The sequence below is a fragment of the Rousettus aegyptiacus genome, unplaced genomic scaffold (assembly GCF_014176215.1).
Source record: "Rousettus aegyptiacus isolate mRouAeg1 unplaced genomic scaffold, mRouAeg1.p scaffold_m13_p_19, whole genome shotgun sequence".
Classification (NCBI taxonomy): Eukaryota; Metazoa; Chordata; class Mammalia; order Chiroptera; family Pteropodidae; genus Rousettus; species Rousettus aegyptiacus.
This window is the reverse complement of record NW_023416294.1, coordinates 3,748,167-3,770,269: the sequence shown is the minus strand read 5'-3', so window position 1 is coordinate 3,770,269 and position 22,103 is coordinate 3,748,167. Positions and strand designations below refer to the sequence as shown.

At 53.8% G+C, this 22,103-nt stretch overlaps 1 protein-coding gene and 1 long non-coding RNA gene across 11 annotated transcripts in view; both read right to left on the bottom strand.

Moving 5' to 3' along the window:
* The window catches only part of NLGN4X (neuroligin 4 X-linked), a 218,825-nt gene extending 212,612 nt beyond the window's left edge, over positions 1 to 6,213 (bottom strand). For 3 of the 10 annotated variants that reach the window (XM_016123786.2, XM_036235706.1, XM_036235707.1), the window contains exon 1: positions 5,852 to 6,212. The gene's annotated coding sequence lies outside the window, so the exon portion shown is untranslated. Of the gene's footprint in view, positions 1 to 3,015; positions 3,398 to 3,664; positions 3,814 to 3,996; positions 4,079 to 4,886; positions 5,095 to 5,238; positions 5,344 to 5,851 lie in introns of those variants that run through there. The other 7 variants (XM_036235708.1, XM_016123787.2, XM_016123778.2 and 4 more) reach the window with 7 other exon arrangements.
* A 3,861-nt stretch (positions 6,214 to 10,074) lies between these two features.
* Positions 10,075 to 21,122, bottom strand: LOC118613540. Its single transcript, XR_004955521.1, has 3 exons — positions 15,574 to 21,122; positions 13,358 to 13,428; positions 10,075 to 12,879 (listed from the first exon to the last, which is right to left on the bottom strand). It is a non-coding gene; the product is annotated as an uncharacterized LOC118613540 (long non-coding RNA).
* Between the last annotated feature and the right edge of the window lie 981 nt (positions 21,123 to 22,103).

The following is a 22,103-nucleotide window of genomic DNA, read 5'->3' as shown; positions in this document are numbered from 1 at the left end:
ATAATAATAAAACACAACCAAACAAAAATAAAAATGGACAATGGGCCTGGCTGCAGGGTTAATGCCTGCAGAGATTCTTCCATGGCTAAGTTCCCAGAATGACAGAGCGGACTGAGTGGAGCGCGAAGCCGTGGCTACAAAGTTGCACTGAAGCCTGATCATGAGTAAGTGTAGCGTTTCCTTCCAACACCACACCTGGCGTCAAGGACTCTGCCCCGGACACTTAGAAACGTGTTCAGAGGGCAGACGTCCTGTTACGTATTCTCACCACGTGGAAATCAAATAGAAACATGCACCTGGGATGATGACAAGCCCACGCGGAGCGGCCTCAGCCAATCAGCTATGAGCAGCCTCCGGCAAACACGTGACCGCCCCAGGCAACACCTGGCACCGCGAAGGCCCACTCGCAACACAGAATGGCACTCTAAGGCCAATGGCAAATCCCTGTTTATATAACATCCGTGTTAGATCAGAGCACCCCAAAAAAGTCCCGCTCATGTTCCCAGGGGTCGTCGGAGCCCTGGAGCACGGGCGATGTGGTGCGCACGCGTGGAAGCAGAGGTTGGTCCCGCGCGCATTTCCTTCCTAGGTGCCCAGTGCGGCCAGCGCATCGCAACCTCATCTCGCTGTCTGGCGTTTGCTGGAGTCTGGTCCGTTCATAAAGGGACCGATTCTGGGACGATTCTGGGACGAAGGAGGGCAGGGCGGGGCGGGCCACACGAGAGGGTCATCCTTAAAACATAAGTGGCCAGTTTCCACAGGCGGGTGCCACTCAGGCCTTCCACGCACGCACACACCTGGGACAGGTGAAGCCCAGACCAAGTGTCTGAAGCGTGACCTCAGAGCCCGCACCGGGCTGGCCCCTCTCCACCACCCGCCTTCCCCTCGCGGGCTGATTCTTACAAGCCTTTCATTGACTTTCTGTGTAGTATAACCCCACGGAGGGAAATGCTTCTCATGTATAGTCAAAGGCCAGACACGGCCAGCTCCTGGGCGGTACTACGCCCCCCCATCCCCCCCATCCCCCCATCCCCCCCTCCCTGCTCCTGTGGGCTCCTCCGCTCCCGCCCTAACGAAAACAAAGCAGGAGCTTCCCACCCTGCCATTCACCCGCCAAAGAACAGTGGAGGCTTTGAAAGGGCCAGAGAAGGTTGTTTAGGGGAAAATGACGCAACTGGAAAATATTCACGGACTGAGCAGTCCATAGACGGTCGCCGTACATGACGGATGAGCTCACTGCCTGTGCCCACGTGGCCCACAAGGTTGAGAGGCTGGTTTCTGCCCCACAGAAAGGCACATTCTGTCCGATAATTCTTTAACACAATTAAGTAGAAGATGAAGTCTCACGACAGAAAAGATACAGTATCCAGAAAGGAGGAAGAAACAAACCGGAGTGGGAGGGGTGTGGTTCAGTGATTTAAACTCAACCCTGAACACCGTTTCTCATTTGGGAATGGAACGTACACTGTTCAAGGCGGAAAACATTATCCGCAAGGAATACAAGCTGCTCTCCGTGCTCCAAATCTGTTCCTTAGCCTTGACTTTCACGGAGCTAAAATCGGCTCTCACTGCGTTTGGAACTTAGATATATTTTAAGCAGAGACGCTTGTCCTCAGAGGGAGGGTATGACAGGCCTTCAAAGACCTTCGCATCACGGCTCTGCGTGAAGAAAATAAAGTGCATCAACAAGTGGCATTTTGGACAATACTCGACCCGTGATATGAAGGTTTGAAGGAAGGAGTACCCATTAAAATGGAAGCACGTGAAAGCAAGGCCAGCTACCCACCCCCCTCCTTGAATGTGCACTTCTGGGGGTCCCCCAAGGACAGAAGGGGGCCCTCTGTCCTCGCCCGGGGTTTGCGCTATGTTCCAGTGTGGAGACCAGAAGTTTTACACATATTAGTACACAGGGGGAAAAAATTAAAGGCCAAGTTCGGAAATTAAAAAAAAAAAAAAACACGAAACATAGTTATTTATCATCAGTCTACATTCCCGGCTAAAAACAACAACAACAACAACTTTGCTTTGATGATGCCCAAATCTACTCACTTAGTAGTTAAATTGAAGAACATCATATATTTGCATTCATCCACCTTATAAAGCAATTGGTCATTTATCAAGTATCTTCTCTATGCTTAGATTTGGGTAAAGATTAGCCGGACTGCTGGCTCTAGGGCCCAAGGTACCTTCACCATGATTTTACTTAGAAAAAAAATACCAAGGAGATCAACAAGAAAAAAATGTCAAAAAAAACCTTAAAAGTGGGGGGGAGGGGCGTCAAAGCACGGTAACTGTGAAAAACCAACAATCATGAAACCCCTGCTCAAAACCAGTCTGATTTAAAAAGGAAAGAAAAAAAAAAACAAAAATTAAATCTCATTCTAACGCAGTGATTTAAAAGCGGCGAAGTAATTCTCCATTTGCTGCAACTGCTCCTGATTATTTTCTTACTCTTAAAAACTGCTTATTTACGTATATTCAACAAGACACGCCGTTGGGTCACAGAATACTGGACTTGTCATCTGAAAAAAAAAAAAATACATGGAGCTTGGCAGAGGCGTCGGCGGAATTCTCATGTTCTTAATTGGGGGATACATTCTTAAAATTCAAATTTTTTTTCCCCCTGCAGTTAGGGGATAGAGGCGACCACGTGCCGCTAGCCCGCCCCGCCCCCCACCTTCTGCTTCTCCGAAAGGGAAAACGCGTCCTGAAAATCTCGGGTTGCTGTTAACCCTTTCGCGCAGCAACGACCGGCGAGAACTAATTCTGCATCCTGCCCCCCAACAACCAAGCTAGGTCCCCCCCCCACACACACACCGAGGATGATCTGACGCTTGGTGTGGGCTCCGCGGTCCTGGGGGACCGCACGGGGCACCTCCGTGGGGCGCAGGCGGCTCTCACCCCAGAACCTGCCGCTGCTTTGTTCCGCCCCAAACCCAGGGCTTTAGAGCCCGGTCCCTGCGCCTCGGGTCAGGATCGTGGGGACGCGCCGCGGGGCGGCTGCACGACGCCTACCCAGGCCGCGGACTCGGCTCCGGCAGCAGAACGAGGGCTCCCCAAACTTTCTTCTTTTCTCTCTCTCTTTTTATTGTTTTTTTTTTCCTTTTCTCTGCGCCCCTCAAGTCATGGTCGAGTGCCGCGTGCGGGAAGGGCGTGGGCCCGCACCGCGTCGCGGTAGTGAACAGGTAGATGCTGACGCCCCGCCAGGGCTGGGTCCCCTCTCGAAAGCAGCGTGTAGCAGCCCAGGAGAACGTCGCCCCTCGCCCGCACGCGCCCCACGACCAAATAGAAAGAAAAAAACCCTCAAACCGAAGGAAAAGGAGCGTCCACAGCACCACCTCGCGGACGCTGCTCGCCACAGCAGCGCCTGCTCATTAGTGGGATAACCGCCCCCCCAACCACCAACGCTCACCCCCAATTTAAGTTGGCTCCAAATGACAGGTTGGGCTCGGCCGTCTCCGCCCAGGCCACGGCCGCCCACGCACTGGGGTTTCGGTCACTGCGCGCGCACCCGGCGCGGGGTCCCGCTGCACCCCGAAGCACGGCGGGGGCCGCGCCGCCGCCACCCCCGGGCCCCCCACGCAGCCTCCGGCACCCTCCCCATCCCCCGCCAGCCCCGAAAAAGCAGCCCGGAGCCTCCCAAAATAAACAGAAAGACCCACACCTGCCGGCCGCCGGGAGGAAGGAGTCTGAGAAAAGGGAACCCGCATCCAAAAGCGACAAAAAAAAGGCCGCGGGAACGCGGCGGCGGAGACGCAGAGGACGTCCTCCCGGCCCCCGGCCCTCCGCGCGGCGCGTCCGTCCGCGGGGTGGTCCCCGATGCGGGGCCGCGGGACCCCGGCGGCCGCCCCCGCCGCCCCGGGCCGCAAGGGCGCTGCGTCTGGCCGCGCGCGGGCGGCGGGAAGGGGCTCCCGGGCCCAGGGGCGCGCGCCGCGGGGCCCGCCGGGGACGGCCCGCCGGCTCTGCCCGAGACCCCGCGGGGGGCAGGCCGCTTACCGCTCGTCCGAGGGGGGCCAGCCGGGCGTGCGGGGGCGCAGGGGACCGCGCGTCCGGCGACGCGGAGGCGAGCGCGCCGGGGGAGGCGGCGGGCGTCCTGGGGCGCGGGAGGGGGAGGGCGCAGCGCGCGGGGGAGGGGGGCGCAGGCGGGCACCGCAGCCCTCCTCCGCGCGCCAGCCCCCGACCCCCGCATCCTCTGCGGCCCCGCAGGTCAGGCCGCGCGAGCGAGGGCGCAGGCCGGGGGCGCCGCCGCCGCGGCCTTGGGGAGGGGGCGGGACTCAAGTTCGCTCGCTCCGGGCCGCGTCTCGCAGCCCCCCGCCCGCCCCCCCCCCCCGCGCCCCCCGCCCGCAGGGCGCGGCTGTGGCGGACCTTCGCCCGCAGTCCTGCCCCCCCGAGCGGAGGGGGCCAGGCCCAGCCGCGCGCGGTCGGGGGGTCGGCCTGACCCCCGCCCGCGAAAGCGTCTCGGGCGGCGGGGCGGGGGGAGGGGAAGTGGAGGCGCGGGACAGCGCAGCGCTTTGTGACGGGGGTTCTCCGTTACGCCGCCGGGGGACGTGGGGGGCGGGGGTCCGCTCGCTGAAGCCGACTCCGCAGCCCGCAGCCCCCACCGCCGGCGAGGGGCGGCCGGCCGTGCGCCTCGCGCGCTCTGCCCGGGGACCGGCGCTCTCTGTGGCCGCTGGGGGGGCCCCGCATCCCCCGAGACCCGGGCCGGGGCGCCGGGCGCCTGTCCCCGCGCCTCTCAACTTTTGTGCCCCTCCGGCAAGGCGGGCAGCCCGGGGCCCGTGCCGCGCGCCCCTCCGAAAGGGCCAGGCCGGACCCAAAGGCGTCCGAAGAAGCAGGGAAAGCGCCAGCGACCCCCGCTTCCCGCCCGCCTCCCCCTAATCCGCACGCACGGGGAGCGGGGGAGGGGAGCAGGTGGCTGGCTCCCCATCTTCGCAGGATCGGCGCCGAGCCACCATCATCTCGCCTGCGCCCGGGGTCTCCGGCGCGCCCGGGCCCTCCCCCAGGAAGCCCGCCGGGCCCTCATCAATCACGTGCGCTAATTCGTGCCTCACACAAGGCGTCACGTTATCCCCGGCCGGCAGGGGACGGCGGGGTGGGGGTCGCCTCGTGCAACCCCGGCGAAGCCCGGTTCCCTTTTCCTCCCTCTGCTTAACCCTATGGGGAGGGGGGGGAAGCACCCCGGGAAAGCGGGAGCTGACGGTCCCCTTCGAGCGGGACCCGGGGGAGCCCCTGGCGGCTCACAGTTCGCAGAAGTGCTCCCGGCCGCTCCGCCGTGCCCGGCCGCGGCGTGCGGAGCTGGCGCTTCGCTCCGGCTCTCCCTGTGCTGCAGAGAGGTGCCTCCCCCCCTCCTCTGCCCGCCACACTCCTCTGTTTATCTGCATGGAAGACAGCGCTGCGCTCAGTAAACACCGCACGCGGCCCCCGAGCCGTTCCAGGAGCCGGTGGCAGCGAAATGCTCCCCACACCGCCGTGCTCTCGATTTTTTTTTTTTTAATGCCAAAGAAGAAGGAAAAAAAAAAAAAAAGGCAAACGTTCGCGTGGAGATGTGCATGAGGCTCGCACAAGACACGCCGTCCATCTACGCAGCTCCACATTGCCACCCACACCTCAGAAACGGGGCGGCAGATGGGAGAAAGTGCTGTCCACATTTTCCGAATAAAACATTTTGTTAAAAAAAAAAAAATACCCGACGAAGTCAAAGCGCGAACGTTTGCGGGCGAGGCTTCTCCCCCGCGGCCGGGCGGCGCGGACCAGCCCGAACGCTCCCCAGGCTTAAAACAAACAAGCAAACAAACACACTAATACAGGAATAACCCCCCCCCCTTCCCGGGACGCGCGTTCCAACGGCTCCTACCTGCGCCCGGCAGCGGCGTGGGGGCTGCGAGGCCCTTTTTACGCATCCAGCTTTTCCCGGGGGACCGGGGCGCGGGGTGGGGGGGGGGGCTGCGCGGACCGCAGGCGCCGGGGCTTTTCCTCCGACCCCCGGCGAGATGCGCGCGGCCCCGGCGAGCGTGCGCCCCGGCGAGCCTGGCTTCGGGAGCGGGGCGCGCCGCTGGCGCCGAGGAGGGTCCCGGGGTCGGGCGCGGGGAAGCCGCGCGCCGCGGGCAGGAGGGGCGCGGAGCGAGGGCTGAGGGCGGCAGGGCTGGGCTGGGGCGCAGCCGGCTCTGCGAGTCGCGGCTGGCGGCAGCCGCGGTCCGGGGCTCTGCCGCTGCCCCTCTGCGATTGGACCAGACCGGGCGGAATTCACGGAGCCCGCAGCCAATGGATGCCGGCGGCCGCCCGGGAGCCCGCAGCCGCCGCCACCGGCGGATGCGGGGAGCAGCTCGCTAATCCCAGGGCAGCCCGGCCGGACCCCGGAGATGCCCGGGGCCCCCGGGGGATGCAGCAGGTGAGCGGCGTCGCGCACTCGCAGGCGCACGGGGACGCCGGCGCCCGGATGTCTGTGCGCCCCGCAAAACCCCTCCAACAGCTGGCGCGCTCGCTGCAGGCCGTGCGGACGCCGTTAACTCTTTGAGAGCGAGGCCCGCGGCAGGCCCTTCGCGGTGGACAGGCGGACACAGGTGTCCGTCTCCCTGCGTGCGATTGGGGTTCACAGCCGGAAGCAAGGATATCTACTTGGGAGTGGGATGGGGAGGGGCATCATTAGTATAAACATCTTTAAAGGACAAGAACCTCTCCCGGCCAAGCGATGGTTTGGTGCATTTCCATGCTTTCTGTTCTTCCACAGCAATGGCTGTGATCAATGAAGTATTGGCGATGTTCTGGGGACTGGCCAGCTCTCTTTTTAACTGTCCTTTTCGGCTTTGGGAGTGCAAGAGTTGCTCTTCCTCAGCCGGCATCCAGTTCGGTCCTGCGACCCGCTGTTTGTCATGGGGTCAGAGAGACTCGGCTTAAACGGGTCTGCGGTTGGTAAATCGGGCACGCGGTGAGGCGTTCTGGCGTTATGAGCACCGGCTGTAAAACTAGGTGGCTTGGATCGGAGCCGCATTTGACCTCAGGTGTGTGCTTGAATGCTGCGCCTCCATTTCTGCACCTGGGAGAGGGAAAGCGTAAAAGTCCTCACCTCGTAAGATCCTTGTGGTATGAGCTGAGTGAATAATACTGCAGGCAAGAAGCTCTAAGTTAACGTTAGCTTTTCTCAAAGTTATCTCACACGCCTACGAATTTATTGACAGAAGGAAAAGAGTCAGGTCCCCCACGCACAGGACATCCCGACAATGGCTTGTGTGTTCAGGAAGCAGACGCAGGCCCCCGACCTGCCACGACTCGGTGCGGCAGCATCTTTACGGGTTTCTCACAAGTGTGAAGAGAGGAAATCTTGGGGAACGTGAGGGGCGCCGAGTATTGGGGAAGGTGAGGGGCGCCGAGTCGCGGACCTAGTCTCCCCCTGCTCCTCTTGACGTGGTGGAAGGTCTGTTACGTCCTGCGAGGTGTAGGGAATAGAGATGTTCAACAGCGACGATAATACAGCAGTCTCAGGTGGGTTTCTTGGGATGATTCAATGAGATAAAATGTATAAACACGCTTCGACAAAAAGGTGTATGCACACATGTATATGTATGTATATACACACACACATATATACCAGTCATAGAAGAAATATTTATTTATGTAAAAATATATTTCGCTTAAGATGTATTTTCTTTTATTGGATATTTAACACTCAGTAGCACCGTATTATTGATAAAAGCTGTTACTTCTCCCACAAATCAGTACAATACATTGATGTAGATACACAATCACGGGTAGACAGAGAGACACACGTATTTCCCCAAGTGGAGTTTAGAGGAAGCCCCGCTGGGACGCAACAATTCATAGCAAGCCAGAAGAGCATTGGCTCCGCCGTAACGTACTAATCGATCGATCGAGTTATAAATTCGTCACGTATAGTTTGCACGTAGGCGCGCCCCTAAGCATGGACCACGTACTTACAGAGAAGACACATCCGTTCACTTGGGAAGAAGCATGAAGACTAATGGATACACGAGCTGATCGCGTAGTGAGAAAAACGCTGTGATTCTGAGGAGATGCGGAGAAATGCTATGGTGTGGGCATTCATTCACAGGGTCCGATCGAGCAGGGGCCTGCAGAGACCGAACAGGAAGTTGGTGTTGAGCACAGGGTCGTGGGAGCTGCCGGGGCCAAGGCCTGCCTGCTGCACCCGGTACGTGAACGTCTCACATACGGAGGGTTCTGCACGAGCAGGCCACCGACACAAAGAAGAGACGGTAAACCAGAGGATGGGCACGATCGCGAAATTCGCTTTAGGGCCATCGCTCTCTGGCGGGAATACGGAGACGGAGGGGGAGGGGGGTACAAGACCCAAGGCAAAGGATGTGTTTTCTGAGAGCAGGGCAGGAGGGATGGTAGTTTAAGAGGTGGGAGGGGGCGGGAGGAGCGGGGGGGAGGACATCAGTGGGTCTAAGGGAACGAGGCCGTTTCTGAATGCACCAGGGAAGCACAGACGCCTGAGTTTGGGCAGAGCGCGCGGGTTCCCGAGGCCAATGTTGGCGTGCGTCAGCCAGGACGGGGCGCGTTGGTGGACCGGCAGAAACCGCCTCCGAGAGACGTCACCGGGGGGGCAGGCAGGCCAGCACACGTCCGCTTCCGTCGTAACGGCCTTTCTGAAATTATAAAAAAAACACAACAACCACACTTGAGCAGACGGCGTAATGATTTTCAGAAAGAGCAGACGTATTATTTTCCCTGATTCTCATCTCATGAGCCCGGCGGGGTCGGAAGACAGAGAAGCCGACGCGCCCTTTCTTAACCGTCGGGAGAGCGGGTTATGACGCGGCGAAAGGCGTTTTAAAGTTTTTGAATCCGGGATTCTTGGGGGAGAGAAGGAGAGGCGTTTTCAGGCTTTCGTTTTAAATCCGAGAGGACGGCAAGATAGCAAAACACGGCACGAAAAGATATGAAACCATAGGGCACCGGACGGGAGCTGGGTCTCGCACGAGGGAGCGGGAAGCGAGCCGGGAACTCGTGCCCTTTCGGACGATTCCGGTCTTCTCGTCTCCATCGACCACATTCCGATACCACGCTCCGGTCCCCCGTGTGCTTGAGCCAACCCACCCCAAACGCAGCGTGGCCTACACCGGCCTGGCTGCTGCCCACGCTAACTCGCACACGATGGCCAAAATGAAACGGAACTCCGACGAAGTAGCGTGATCATCAGCAGTGCGTATCGTGGGCATGTGCGCTGTTTTCGTAATCAGCACACGCCATCGGAGATGCGCAAGGTGCTTCACGTCTAACAAGGTGGTTAATCGGGTCCTTCGGTTACTAAAATCCAAGGTAACGTGCGGCGTGTGCCGTCTTCGAAGCGTACGGGAGGTGGAGTGCCCTTCCTGCAGGATGCGAGAAAATCCTTCGCATGTGCACAGAGTTGTGCGGGGGCTGAGTGAAGTGGACTCGGAGTGGGCGGAGGTCACGAAGGTCCAGCGTAGCCAAGAGGCCGTCGGCGTAGAATCGCGAGTGCGTCCTGATGGGGAAGGGCCCGCCGTGGCTGTGGACGGGGGATGTGGGTGGAGGGGGAATGCGGGGCACACACTGGGGGGGGGGAGCCAGGCTTGCTGTTCCCCAGAAGTTCGACCAGCGCTGGTTTCATTCATTCACGTCACAAACATGAACCCGGGAGCTGCGGCTTGTTCCAAGAACTCGTTAAAACACCGAGGATGGATAAATGAGACACACTCCCCAAGTGGCGAATTCCGAAATGTTTCTAATCAATGCTTTTTCTCCTCAGAACGGCTTTCCCACGTTATGCCCGCGAATCTGTTTATTTGTTATTATTTACGGTTCGCTTTCATTTACCCTTGTAGACACATTCCTCGAAAAATCTCTGTTGCATTTCGATGGTAAATGCTTGGGGTGGTCACAATGATATGAGATGAGTTCATGAATTTTAATAAATTTTAGAAAGACAAGAGTAAGAAATAACCTTTAAACTATAGATAGATGATAAAGATAAATAGATAGATGATAGATAGGTAGGTAGATAGATAGATAGATAGATGATACAGTAGATAGACAGACAGGCACCCCTCAGACAGACAGACAGACATAGTGCATGTAACTAATATTTAAGTAATATATGTAACTAGGCCATTTAACATACTCCATTTATTACAAAATATTTAAGTAGTAGCATTCCCAAACTGGATTTAATGACTAGATTATCGTATAAGATAATTAACAACATAGATTTGCAGAAATCTGCTAGAGGCCTTAAAAATATTTTCTCTCTTAAGGCTTAGCAAACAAATCCTACTCTGTCTTATTGTATACTCCACAATCGCTAAATAAAACTCTTTCAATGGTACAAAGTAAACTTCGCACCAGTGGAAGATGAATCATCGTGAATTCCAAATTAATGTCAATCACTTAAACTCACACTAGCTTAATATAAATAGCTTTTATTCACATGTTAGTCTAGCTATAGAAATTCAGTTGGAATGCACACAGAGAATTGGTCTTATCTATCCCCCTCGGTTTCGTAGGTAAAGATTCTGTAAGATTAATAAAGCTTTAAGGAAATATTTCAAAGTTTGCACTTTCTAATGAGGAGGTGGTACATTCCCTTAATTAAATTTTCCCACCTCAGAAACGAGAATGATGGCATCCTTGTGGGCGAGACTCCTCACGTCCCATAAGCCTCTGTCCTTTTGACTCTGTTATGTTAAGCCTATAAAACACCGTTAATTATGTAACACGCACACACTATACAGAGATACGCTCCGTACCGACTTTTCATCTGATTATTTTAAATTCTCTGCCTGTGTATTATTTCATCCCTGGGCACGAAGCGCCTAAATGACTTTTAAATGGCCCTGATTTTTAAAGAGTATTCAAGCTCTCGAATTTCACTACATGCATTTGGGGACGAGAAACCCATTAACAACGGCTTTTGTGTGAAAACCGAGGATATTGAATTCCAAATAAGTGGCCCCCGAATAGTTTGAATCCATTTTTAAGTGACACTTCACAGCCTCTTACTTTCCTTCTGTTACAGCCCAAGACTCCATGAGGCTCCGTCACGATGTCTGTATCCCTTTGACAAATAACAACACATACCAAACTTCAAAATCAGGGGAAAAAAATGGGCATAAAACTTCCTCTCTCCCAGTTACTGGGAGGTAGCTAATACATAAAAGGTATACATGTGGGCATATGTATAAATTCACTTCCGTGTTTACATAGTATTTATATTTTGTAATTGTAGATACTACAGAGAGTTATATACTATGTATATAAGTACACTACTGCTGTTTCTACTCCCATTCTTTACATTTTGGATAATCTGTATTTAGAAAGAAATATACGGAACAAAGCGAGAAGTGGGCTCAGCGCGCTGCGTTAGGTCGATGATGGTGGAGACGTGGCCGTGAGCCGTGGCACCTCTCTGAGGAGGGACATAGAGCATCTTCGCAGACTCGGACATGGGTTACGATTTCAGTTTGGAAAAATTAGGGCTGCACACTACGATTAGGACCATGCCTCAGATTATCCTTCGCACTCAAGGTTCCTGTTTTGAAAATCTGTCCTAAAATAATCATTTTGAGTTGTTTGCTGTCATTCGTTGAGAAGAGAGGGAAATGATGCTGTACAGATAAAGTCTTGCAAATGATGCTTCGCATGTCTTAGGGCAAGAGGAAGGTGGCTATGAATGCCCGTGGATTTGCTGTGCGTGGGGTGCGTCTCTGCTGGGGGGCCCTGGCGTTGGAGTCATACAGTGACGTTTTCCTGGCACAGAGAGCCCCATTCTGAAAGAATGGTCCTCAGAAGTCACGTCCGCAATGAAGCAGTGAACAGATGAACCCGGGCAATGTCTTCATGTCGGAAGCCTGAGGGTGGCCTTTGGACCACAGCCAGCGAGGAACCGAGGTGCTCAGTCCAACGGCCAGCGAGAACGCAAGCCGCACCAGCCACCGTGTGACCTCAGGAGTGGACACTTCTCCACGAGCCATCAGGCGACCCGCAGCCGGTGACCTCTTCCTGGGGCAGGGACTCGGCTCCAGCCCTGCGGAAGCCGTGAGGCGGGAAGCGTGTGTCTCGGCCGCCGCACTCCATGCACTTGGTGAGTCGGCGACGTATCGGCAGTACGACTTACGTGCAGAGGCGGGCACAGGCGCGGGCGCGGGCGGGTGCGGACTTGGCTGGCGGGAAGTAACCCACAGCAAACACGCAGGTAAAAGGGCGTGGGCCGAGTGAAGCAATATCTAGCTAGGTCTTCCACGATTCGCAGAGCGCAGGGGGACGAACCACACTCAGATGCACGCCTGTGCTCAGAAAGCCCGCCAAGAGCTATCCGATTCGGGGCGAGGCAGAACATGACGACCAAGTCCCCGATTCTGCACCAGGAGAAACGGGTCTCCCGCAGCCTGGCTGAGGACTGTTCGGCCCTAAACGACCCTTTGAGTTTTGTTTTTATTTTTTTCAGTTACCACATGAATGAGCGATGAGCCCGTCCGCCCTCTGATCCGTCCGCCGAGCACCGAGCACGGTGCGGGAGTCTTGGAGGTAGGATTCCATGCCAGAGGACTTCCGATTCCTTCAGACCACCGTGCACAGCCCCCGAATCTTCACTCAGAAAGATTCCCCAGGTCACCCATCCTCATCGCTGCTGTCAAAGGACCTCGACCATGGGAGAGCAGTGAATCAATCCACTCAGTCTCACTGGCACAGGGAGGGTGTGTGTGTGTGCGCGATATTTTCTTACAAGATCGTTATCCAGTTCTATGCACCCAAAAGCAGAGCGATGTGGCTCCGTGACTTTGAGTCTCTGAGAATCATCTTCTTTCTTGAAGAGTCTCGCCAGCATCTCCCAGTCCTAAAACGGCGAGCTAGCAATTCCGAAAGGGTGCTCGTTGGAAGTCGACTCTGGAATTGGAGAGAAAGCTTGTCAAAGACTGGGAGAGCGTTTCCCACAAACGTCGTCTTCCTGAATATGTTTGACCAGTGGAACAATCTTTACAGGCTTGGAGACTGCGTGACGCATCTTTCTGACCCACGTAGCACTGGTTTCAGACACCCATTCCAACGTGAGGGGTTCCCCCCATAGCACCGAGCCTTTCTTAGACGTCAGCTGGGTGCCCTATAACTTCACTAAATGTCGACCTACTTGGAGACAGCGCCCGGGTTCCCAGCTTAAGCGCTCATTCCCGCAAGAACGCCCCCCACTTCCGGTGGTAAGCCCAGACTATCACCTGCGTTCTAAACATCTGGGTGTCTCAGAGCTTCCCATGACCCCCTCCTCCGGTCGCGTGAATCGACTAGAGTGGCCCACAGAACGCAGGAGAATAGTGTACTCACCACGTCTGAGCATTCTGGGCCAGCAGTGCCGTTTTTTGGTACTTACGGGGGTTCCGTTCCACAAGGAGAATCCTGGACGTCCCCAGGGTCTTGGGAGCTGCGAGCCAGGAAGCGTGGCTGCAATGTAAATACATGTTTCTTACAAATCGCAAGACCACAGTCGCTGGAAAAACTATGAGCAAGGCATCGAAGGATTCTCTTTCGCACACAGAAGCAGAGACCTGAAAATACATCAGTGAAATACTGAAGAGGAATTTCATGCAATAAGGCTTAACTACCGAGCAGTCGGACACGGCACAGGGAAGTCGCCATGTTATGCTACACACCTGCCTTTCCGACAGGGGCGATGCCTCGTGCGAGGGGGTAAAAACTGGCCTTCCAGGGGCAAAAAAGCTCTGCGCTTTCTACGTACAAAGATACATGTGTCTGTGTATATATAGACGCACGCGGTACGTAAGCAGATCGTGACTATGTGTGTGATATGTAAATAACGCGAAGAAGGAAACTTAGAAAAAGATGCCCCAAAAAATTCTCCCTGGGGTTGAGACGTAAAGAACCTTAAGTTGACAAATACCGGTACAAGTCGTCGAATCTACGTGTTAAGGGACAAATTGTGAAATATTATTATGATTTCTTCAAAGAGCATTCATAGCCACCGACCGAGAGTGACTCGGTGAGAGTCGATTCACGTGGACGGGCTCAGGGTCGTGGGGGACACTTCCGTTAGTGCAAGAAATGTGCATTTATGTCGTCGGGGAAATCCACGCGGAGCACGAGGGCGTGCTGAAACATATTTCACGCCCGGGTCTCCGGGGCAGGGAGCGTCGTCACTTGTGGCATTCCGTGGTTTCCATGGCGAGGTGACTGGACCGCGGCCAGCAGCCTGTGTGTGAGCGCGAGGCTCGGGGACGGGAGCATACGTGGATGGCGTCCACGGCGACGTAGCATTTCCCGTGGACAGACGTAGCCGACTCAGCCGTCCTTGGTTGCGCAGACGATGGCGAAGCCTCTTCGTATCATTGGCCCGTGATGGGTCTCGAACGTCTGTTCCCTTCTCGAGCAGCGTCTTTAATTTTAAGACGGCATGATTAATATTTCGATGGTGTCTAACAAGCGCATTTCGCAATTCTTCGCAGGTGAGCCACGGGCCAGGGCGAGCCCAGCAGGAGAGTGAGAAGCAGAGAGAATTAGGAGGCGGATGAGAATGAGCCCTTTGTCAGGTGGGGCTCACATGCCTCGACCGTGTGAGAGCAGTTTCCAGTGGGGGAGGGGGAGAGAGAGAGAGAGAGAGTCAGAGAGAGAGAGAGAGAGAGAGAGTCAGAGAGAGAGAGAGAGTCAGAGAGAGAGAGTCAGAGAGAGAGAGAGAGAGTCAGAGAGAGAGAGAGTCAGAGAGAGAGAGAGAGTCAGAGAGAGAGAGAGAGAGAGTCAGAGAGAGAGAGAGAGAGAGTCAGAGAGAGAGAGAGAGAGAGAGAGCGAGAACGGTATCTCTGGGTGGGTTTGGTGCTGTCTCTGGGGGGCTTTTGACACATCCCTCTCGGATAAGAAGTGACTCCTGCACCTGTCTGTTGACTTGAGTTTAACTCCTCTGCTCCTGAGTTTCTCTGAGTTTCGATGGCTTGCCACAGACTCTCTTTGTTCCGCCCGTATAATTATTCTGTATGAAATATCCAAGTGACTGTGATGCGTCTGACGGAAATCCTTTTAATCTGGTCCCCGTGACCAGCCGTTCAGTATGGGTCCAGAACTTTTTAAAACGAGCCTCCTTTCTGCTAACCAAGTGCGCATATTTAAGAAGTTCATAACTCTTCATAAGTCTTCGAAACGAGACACCACCAAACCTGCCATATCTAAATGCAAATTTAGATGTAAATAAAAATGGAAATTTGGATGTAATGCGACAGCTGATTGGTTACTCTCCTCTCCTGAGACCCCTCCTTCTCCAAAGGGGAGGGGGTCAAGTTCTGATGATTTGGGGGTCGGGGTGAGGATAGGATAAGGCAAAAGAGGAACTGAGGCATGGGATTTTATGACTAGGTTTAGGGGCCAGGTACGAAAGTTGGTCGCATTGATGCGTAAATGTATTATACAGTACTTGCCTATAATTTACAGATTTTACTTGTTCGTCTCTCTGATAATATTTGAAGGTTTTATCAGACCTTTTCAACAAAATGAACAATGAACAAAATGCATGCAGAAATTTTTCTTGGCACGCCAGAGCTCGCCAAGGTTTAGACATCCCAGCGACATTCTGAGAACACTGACCTGTCTCTCTCTCCCACTTGGGATGAATCAGCCACAATTACTGTATATCTTCTGAGTCAGCCAGAGTCATCAAGAGCATCTTCTCCATCTGTCAGTTTGAATCGAGGGTTGGCAAACTTGTATTGGTTAATCATAAGCCAGCGACATGTGAAACTATAATTAAAGGATTTGAAATTAAACCCCCTCCCCCTTTTTTTTCCTGTGAGATTCTAGAGGTTGGTCTTGTTGCCAGAGAGGAATTTAAACACCTACATCACACCTTCAAGGGACAAATAAGGGTTACACACACTTTCAGTTGCTTTTAGTCCAACCTTCTAGAAGATTTCATTCTTAGATTACGTCCCACTCTGTCTTATTGAAGTAGACATTTCGGTAAAAGTAATACGGTGATTGAATTTCAGCATTTGCCACGGGTGAATATTTTATTTTACGAGGGGAAAAATATAGGCAGGAAACAATTTGCGGACTTAACCAAAGAAATGTGCTAAATTGGATTTCTTACTTTCACTTACAGGGGGAGGTTAAGAACGCAGGAAGCTCTCTATGGCCATTATGCAGATTGAAAAGCTTTCTGCTCACAAGGTCGTTGGGTTCGTGTTTACTTTCGCGGAGTGGCAGCCGCCGAAAGCTTCCGCGGTCCAAGTTTGATGGTTTAAAAACATTTATGAGAAGGAGGCTACGTTTTTGTTTTCAAAAGCCGTGCTCAGTACTTCGTTGTCCAAGCAGGGATCTCTCTAGACCCTTCCGCCGGCTTTAATGGAGTGTGTGTTACGTGTGCATCTAACTGTGACTCAGTGGGCGTGGAGAACCATTTCCCGGGGACGAAAATCAGGGAGTTAAGATGCTCTGCGTTAAAAATGAGAACCTGTTCAAGGACCCTTTACACTGTGGAAGCCCAGCGAGTTCTGTCTGGATCGGGATCAAGTCGCTGAGTTTCGGGTGCCAAATAGCTTGTGTCCGGTGTAAGCAGCTAACACGCGATGTGTGTGTTTATTTCGGGGAGTCCGTAGTTCTGAGGGCGCGGCCTTCTCCACCAGGAGACTCAATCGGTCACAGCATGTTTTGATGGCTTCCCAAACACACGGTGAGGCCAGCGGCCAACTTGAAGCCACGCTCTGCTTACGGTTGTTGTACAATTCATAACTTCGCCTCCCTCCTCGGGGATTGCGTTTGTAGCGGACCCTACGTTGGAGCAGCGCCTTCGCATGCAGGCGGGTGAGTTTCGGCTGTTTACAGCTGCGTTTCCGCGGTCTGCTTTGGTTGTTAACGGTCGTGTGGACCGGGCAGTTGGTGCCCTGAGCCTGTCTGCAGACTCCCTGCGTTAGGGCGAGGCAAACAGGACGACCCACAGAGGGAAATCGGCCGACAGAAACGGTGTGTGAGACTCGAGAAGCCGCCAGGCCCTGAGCTTCATTTCAACGTTTGCAGGTCTGACTGGGTCGGCCGCTTGGCCTTTCGAATTTTTGAGAGACTTTCTCGTTCTGTGAAGATCAGTGAATATAAGCCTCCAAATAAACACCTGTAAGAGCGTGTTCCCTTGGGATTTTTCTCATTTAGAAAAGGACAAATAATCTCTTGTCTTCCCAGCTCACACTCAACGAGGGTTCTTCCTCAACCATCCGTTGAAAGACTCCAATGTTCATCTCCAAACAAAGGCGGACAAACGCAACATCGCCATGAATGGTGCTAAGGCAGCTCGAGACCCAAGACACTTGACTCTGTTTCTCGGTAAGTCAGGGGCAGCACGCAGTCGACATGAAGCCGTTTCGGGGTTTTCGTTTCTGTTTTTGGAAGGGGATTGGCTTTCCCGATAGGTCCGCGGTCGTCTGAATGGAAAAAAGCACTCGATTTGTCTCACTGGACCTTGAAATTGAACTACCAATTTGGTCTGCCCATTAAGTCAGTGTTGATTTGCTCCGGGCGCCAGGATGAGCTTCCACTAGGTTGAAAGATTTAAAAAAAAAAAACAAAAACAAAACAGTTTTAAAGTCACTGGTGTCATTGAGGAAAAGTTTCGATCTCGAGACTATAGGAAGACTAAGGAAAGCACCTCACAGCTTTCCCTCCGGAAACTAAAGTACGAAAGACCCCGGGAAGAATTCCATTTAAAAATGCGTATCTCCTCTTTGACGTAATGGGCTACCCCACCAGGATTTCTGCCTGTCTTCCTCCTGTTTAATTCTTAAAAAAAAAATAATAATGTAAAGCCTAGAATTTAAAAAAACGAAACAAACCGTCCCCCGTCATTACGCCAGGCCTTCGGTGACGACGGCGTTTCTTCAAACGCGGGTGATTTCTGGTCGGCAGGCCAGCGCGGTCATCCGGGAAGTTGGCGTGTCCTGCGTACTGAGCGCCGCGCCCCGCGGCTCCGCGTAGAAAGGCGTGACGTGCCTCCGTGTCACTCTGCACGCGGCACACGCGCCACGAGACGGGAGCTCCGTGATGCTCCCCGCGCCGGCAAGCCTCGGGTCCCACGCCGTTGACCCGCCGTCTCCGGCGGGATGGGGTTGCCTGGTGCCGTGAGTTCCCGTCTCAGGAGCCCGCGTCACCGTACGTGATCGGAGCGGTCGTGAGAGAGGCGGGCGCCTGAAACAGCTCGGATCGTCGACTGTGGGACTGGACTTCTTTTTTTTTTTTTTTCAGCCAGAATGGAAAATTATAACAACAACAACAACGATGTAAGCTGTGAAGATAACGGTACACGAAATTCACGCAAGGAGAGATCGGCCATTGTGAAGTTCGATGTCGCCCGTCCGGGCAGAAGGGCGCTCAGACCGCCCACCTGTCGCTCGTCAGCCGGAAGACCCCTCCAAGTGGCAGTGGCTTTGGAGGTCAAGGACGGAGCACGCGGGGAGCGTTCAGAAGCTATCTCCTGCACGCGCCGCTTGAAGCTTGGATGCCAACCGTTCATCGAAGATCGACCGTGACCGGAGCACTGGAGCATTGCTCTTCCCCGGGGGCAAGCCCGGGATGGTGGACCGCGAATCACGCGCTTCCACATCTGTTGATCACGTTTCTAGGAATGCGCGATGGGTGACAGTAAGCGTGGACTTCCTCGTCCTGGGCGGGTCCGTCGCTGTGTGTGCGAGGAATCCGTTATCTCATTGGGGGACCGGAGAACGAACCCCAGCCACGCACACGCTCCCCGCGAGGGGCTGGATGTGTAGGAAGCAGCCTCTTTTCCGTCCTGTTTCCTGCTGAAAATTGCACGAAACGGGGCAAGACAGGGAGTTTCTGCTCCCCTGCCATTTTACGTGGGTTGGTGCTTCTTTGAACCAGATTTTCTGAGTCTGTCGTTACGGAGGGACCTCCTCGCCCCACGTGCCGTGGGGGTGACGCCAGGTTTCAAGTCGCATGTCCCTCTCGATGTCACGAATTTCTCAGCGTCATTTAAAATACCAGCTTGCCGCGATTTTCACATGCTACATCCAGAATCAGAACAAAGGAGGATCTCATCTCTTTAAAAACAATTTTTTTTTTCTCCAATTACAGTTGACATTCAATATAACGTTACGCCGCCATCGTGCTTAAACATTTGCGCGATTTTCGAGGTGGTCCCGCCGATTTGTCTAGTCCCCACCCGGCACCCCACATAGCGACGGTGTCTATGGCGAGGTCCGGGAACCTCCAGTCTCGGGGTCAAGGGCGGACACCACGTCTGTCTGCGCAGCTTGCGAACTACGAAGAAATTGCACACGGTGCATGTCGGCGATGTGTAAAGGGAGCATCTTTGCAGACACGCCGCGGGGCTGTCGTGAGCTGGTTTTACGTGCTTGCAGCGAGGCGAGGAGACGGGGACCCACGTAGGAGGCTCTGTGCCCCCCCAGGGGACGCTTCTCCGCTGCCCACGTGCAGCTAGTTCCGCGCCGATGTCTTAGTCGCGGTGCGGTCGATGTCACCTCTCAGCCTCCTGTCGGGCTCAGCCGCTCACGGCTGCACCTGCAAAACACCGTGCCCGATTGCAACGCCGAGCGAGGACTCTCCCCGGCGAGGGCCAGGTAGACGCCCCCTCGCTCCTCCCGAGGGTCGGGAGGGCGTGTGGGGGAACGGAGCGTCCCCGCCCCCCAGTCGAGAAGGAAGGAGGCGTCTCGGCAGCCCGTCGTGGAGGATGGCACAGCTCGCCGCGCCAACGCCTGCCTTTGGGGACACTGGTTATTTTAATCCAGTTATTTTTCAGACACAAAAGACACAGGAAAAACTGTTCCGCCGAACTGCGTAAAAGCGCTCAGCGGAGGACCTGCTCTACGAAGGCGCTGTCATCCGGTTCACTCCAGTTCGATACAAACTAGTGTCTCAGAGTAGGGCGGAGGCATGGAAGGTCAGCCTGCTCCAAGTCCGGTCTGGGTCCCATTGTTAAAGGTGACCCAGCAAACATTCGCTTACCAAACATCTGCTTTTCCGTCTCCATGGGAATGTCCTTCCTCCCCTGGAGTCCCAAGCCACGACCCCTCCCCGCCCTTGACTCATGAGATGGCACCAGTCTCACCCGACCTATCCGTCCACGGGCTTCCTATTCTAATGGGACCCCGGACTGTACGTACATAATACATTTGGTCCCTTTCTCCTGTTAATCTGCCTCACGTTAATTGTATTATTAGTCCGACCAGAGGAACTGGGAAGGGGACAAGGAGAATTCACCCTCAGGCCCTTCCTGCCCCCACAAGGTCAGCAGCAAATACCCCATGTCCCCAGGGGGTGATCAAGGATCGTTAAGATTAGAAATTCCACTGTTTATTTTAAAAGGATTGCTCCTCCCTGTTCTCTGTGATACCTCAACGCCGTCCACGTGGAGGTGAGGCCACTGGGGTGGCCTTGGTGCAGCCGACACCCATGGTCAGGGACGGACCCACGGAAGGGCCTCCCAGCCCCAGACAACTGAATGACCAGAGCCTACAGGGCGCCCGGACTCCTGGGCGCGGTAAGGGGCCATCGAAGCAGAATGTTGGATGGGCCCTCGATCCTTCCCAGGCACCTGCTACGAACGGACCTCGCAAGGCAGGAGGAAGCGCGTGACCCTGAACGGTTGGTGCTCTGGTTGCGCCCTGTGGGTACGAAGAGAAAAATGCCTGGGTATGGTGACCGCCCTCCATCTTCCTAGTTATTAGCTTTAATAATTGCCCTCTTCTCTCAGCCGTAGAGCGTGGAGCACGTCTCCGCCTGAATCGCTCTCCAAATATATATTTGGATACAGGAAGGAGAGAGGAAAATAATCATGTTTTCGGAAAGTGCCAAGTGGATTCTGAAGATAATCTTATTTCAGAGAAAATAATTAAACGAATGCTGTTTTTTTCTCTAATTGCCTCGCTCTTAAAATCAAATGTGCTCCGGTTAATACTTTTCTGCATCTAATTGAATTTCCACGGTTCCTTTTATTACGAGACTAGGTTATGCAGGAAGGTGATGATTTTAATGTGATTAGTACGTTGTTATACAAAGTTATAGCATCAAAGCATATGCAGCAACAGTATTATTATTATTATTATTATTATTATTATTATTATTATTATTTTGCCTCTGTCCTCGTGAAATTTCACTCAGAGTTGCAATGACCCAGGAACGGTGGTCCTCATTTTATATTTTTAACTTGTAAAGAACTCTTCCAAGAGTTCAACTGTAGCTCCTATGTTAAGAAAAGTCAAGTCAGAAATTTACCTGTTTACTTATGAAATTATTCAAGCTGTGCTTTTAAAAAAGGACATTTGCACCATATCTCTGTGTAACGTTTTATGTTTCTACTGACCTCAATAACCCAAGTTTTTTTTTCTTTTTTTGATGAATGTCATTTTTTTTTCCCTCCTGGACATTTCATGAGATCCGCTCTGCTAGTTAAACTCATCATCACGTTGGAATCATGAAATTCCAACATCGACATAAAAAAAATTGTAATTCGCGATCTCTCCCTATTTTTACCTTTTGTGCGTGATATATATATATATATATATATATATATATTTTAGCCTTGTGTTCTGTTTGGATGCTTTAGAGAAATGGTAAATCAACGTGTCCGCAGGTTCCATAGGGTTTCTGCCCACTGTGAGCCGACGTTTGCACGGCGCACGAGATGTTTGTAAGACCCATGCTCGCCTCGCAATGGAAGGCTCTCAATGTGAGCGTGCTACGAATACCGCGCGAAGAAAATGAATTAACGACTCACGTAGGAGCAGGTGTGCGTCCTCATTCCCGTGGGAGCCCCGGGGTCAGGGCCCGCGGAGCCAGGCAAGAGGCTGACTGTGGCACGCTGCCCTCGGAGAGAAAGTCGCGTTCCTCACCCCGTAATCTCCCCTGGGGAAAAGCATAATTTACGAAACGGTCTCAATAATTCGAGGGCCTGCATCCACAGTCATAGGAGGAATGAGCTCATAATTAGCCTGAGAAACGAGTCGATGTAAGCATTCCAGAAGGTTTGACCCATGAGGGGAGAGGGGAGGAAACTTGCCTCGACCCTCTCAAAATTCTTTCAGCTGCTCCAATCATCCCATGGACGTGAGACAGATTAGGAAGGAAAAGGAAGCAAACTTAACACATACATA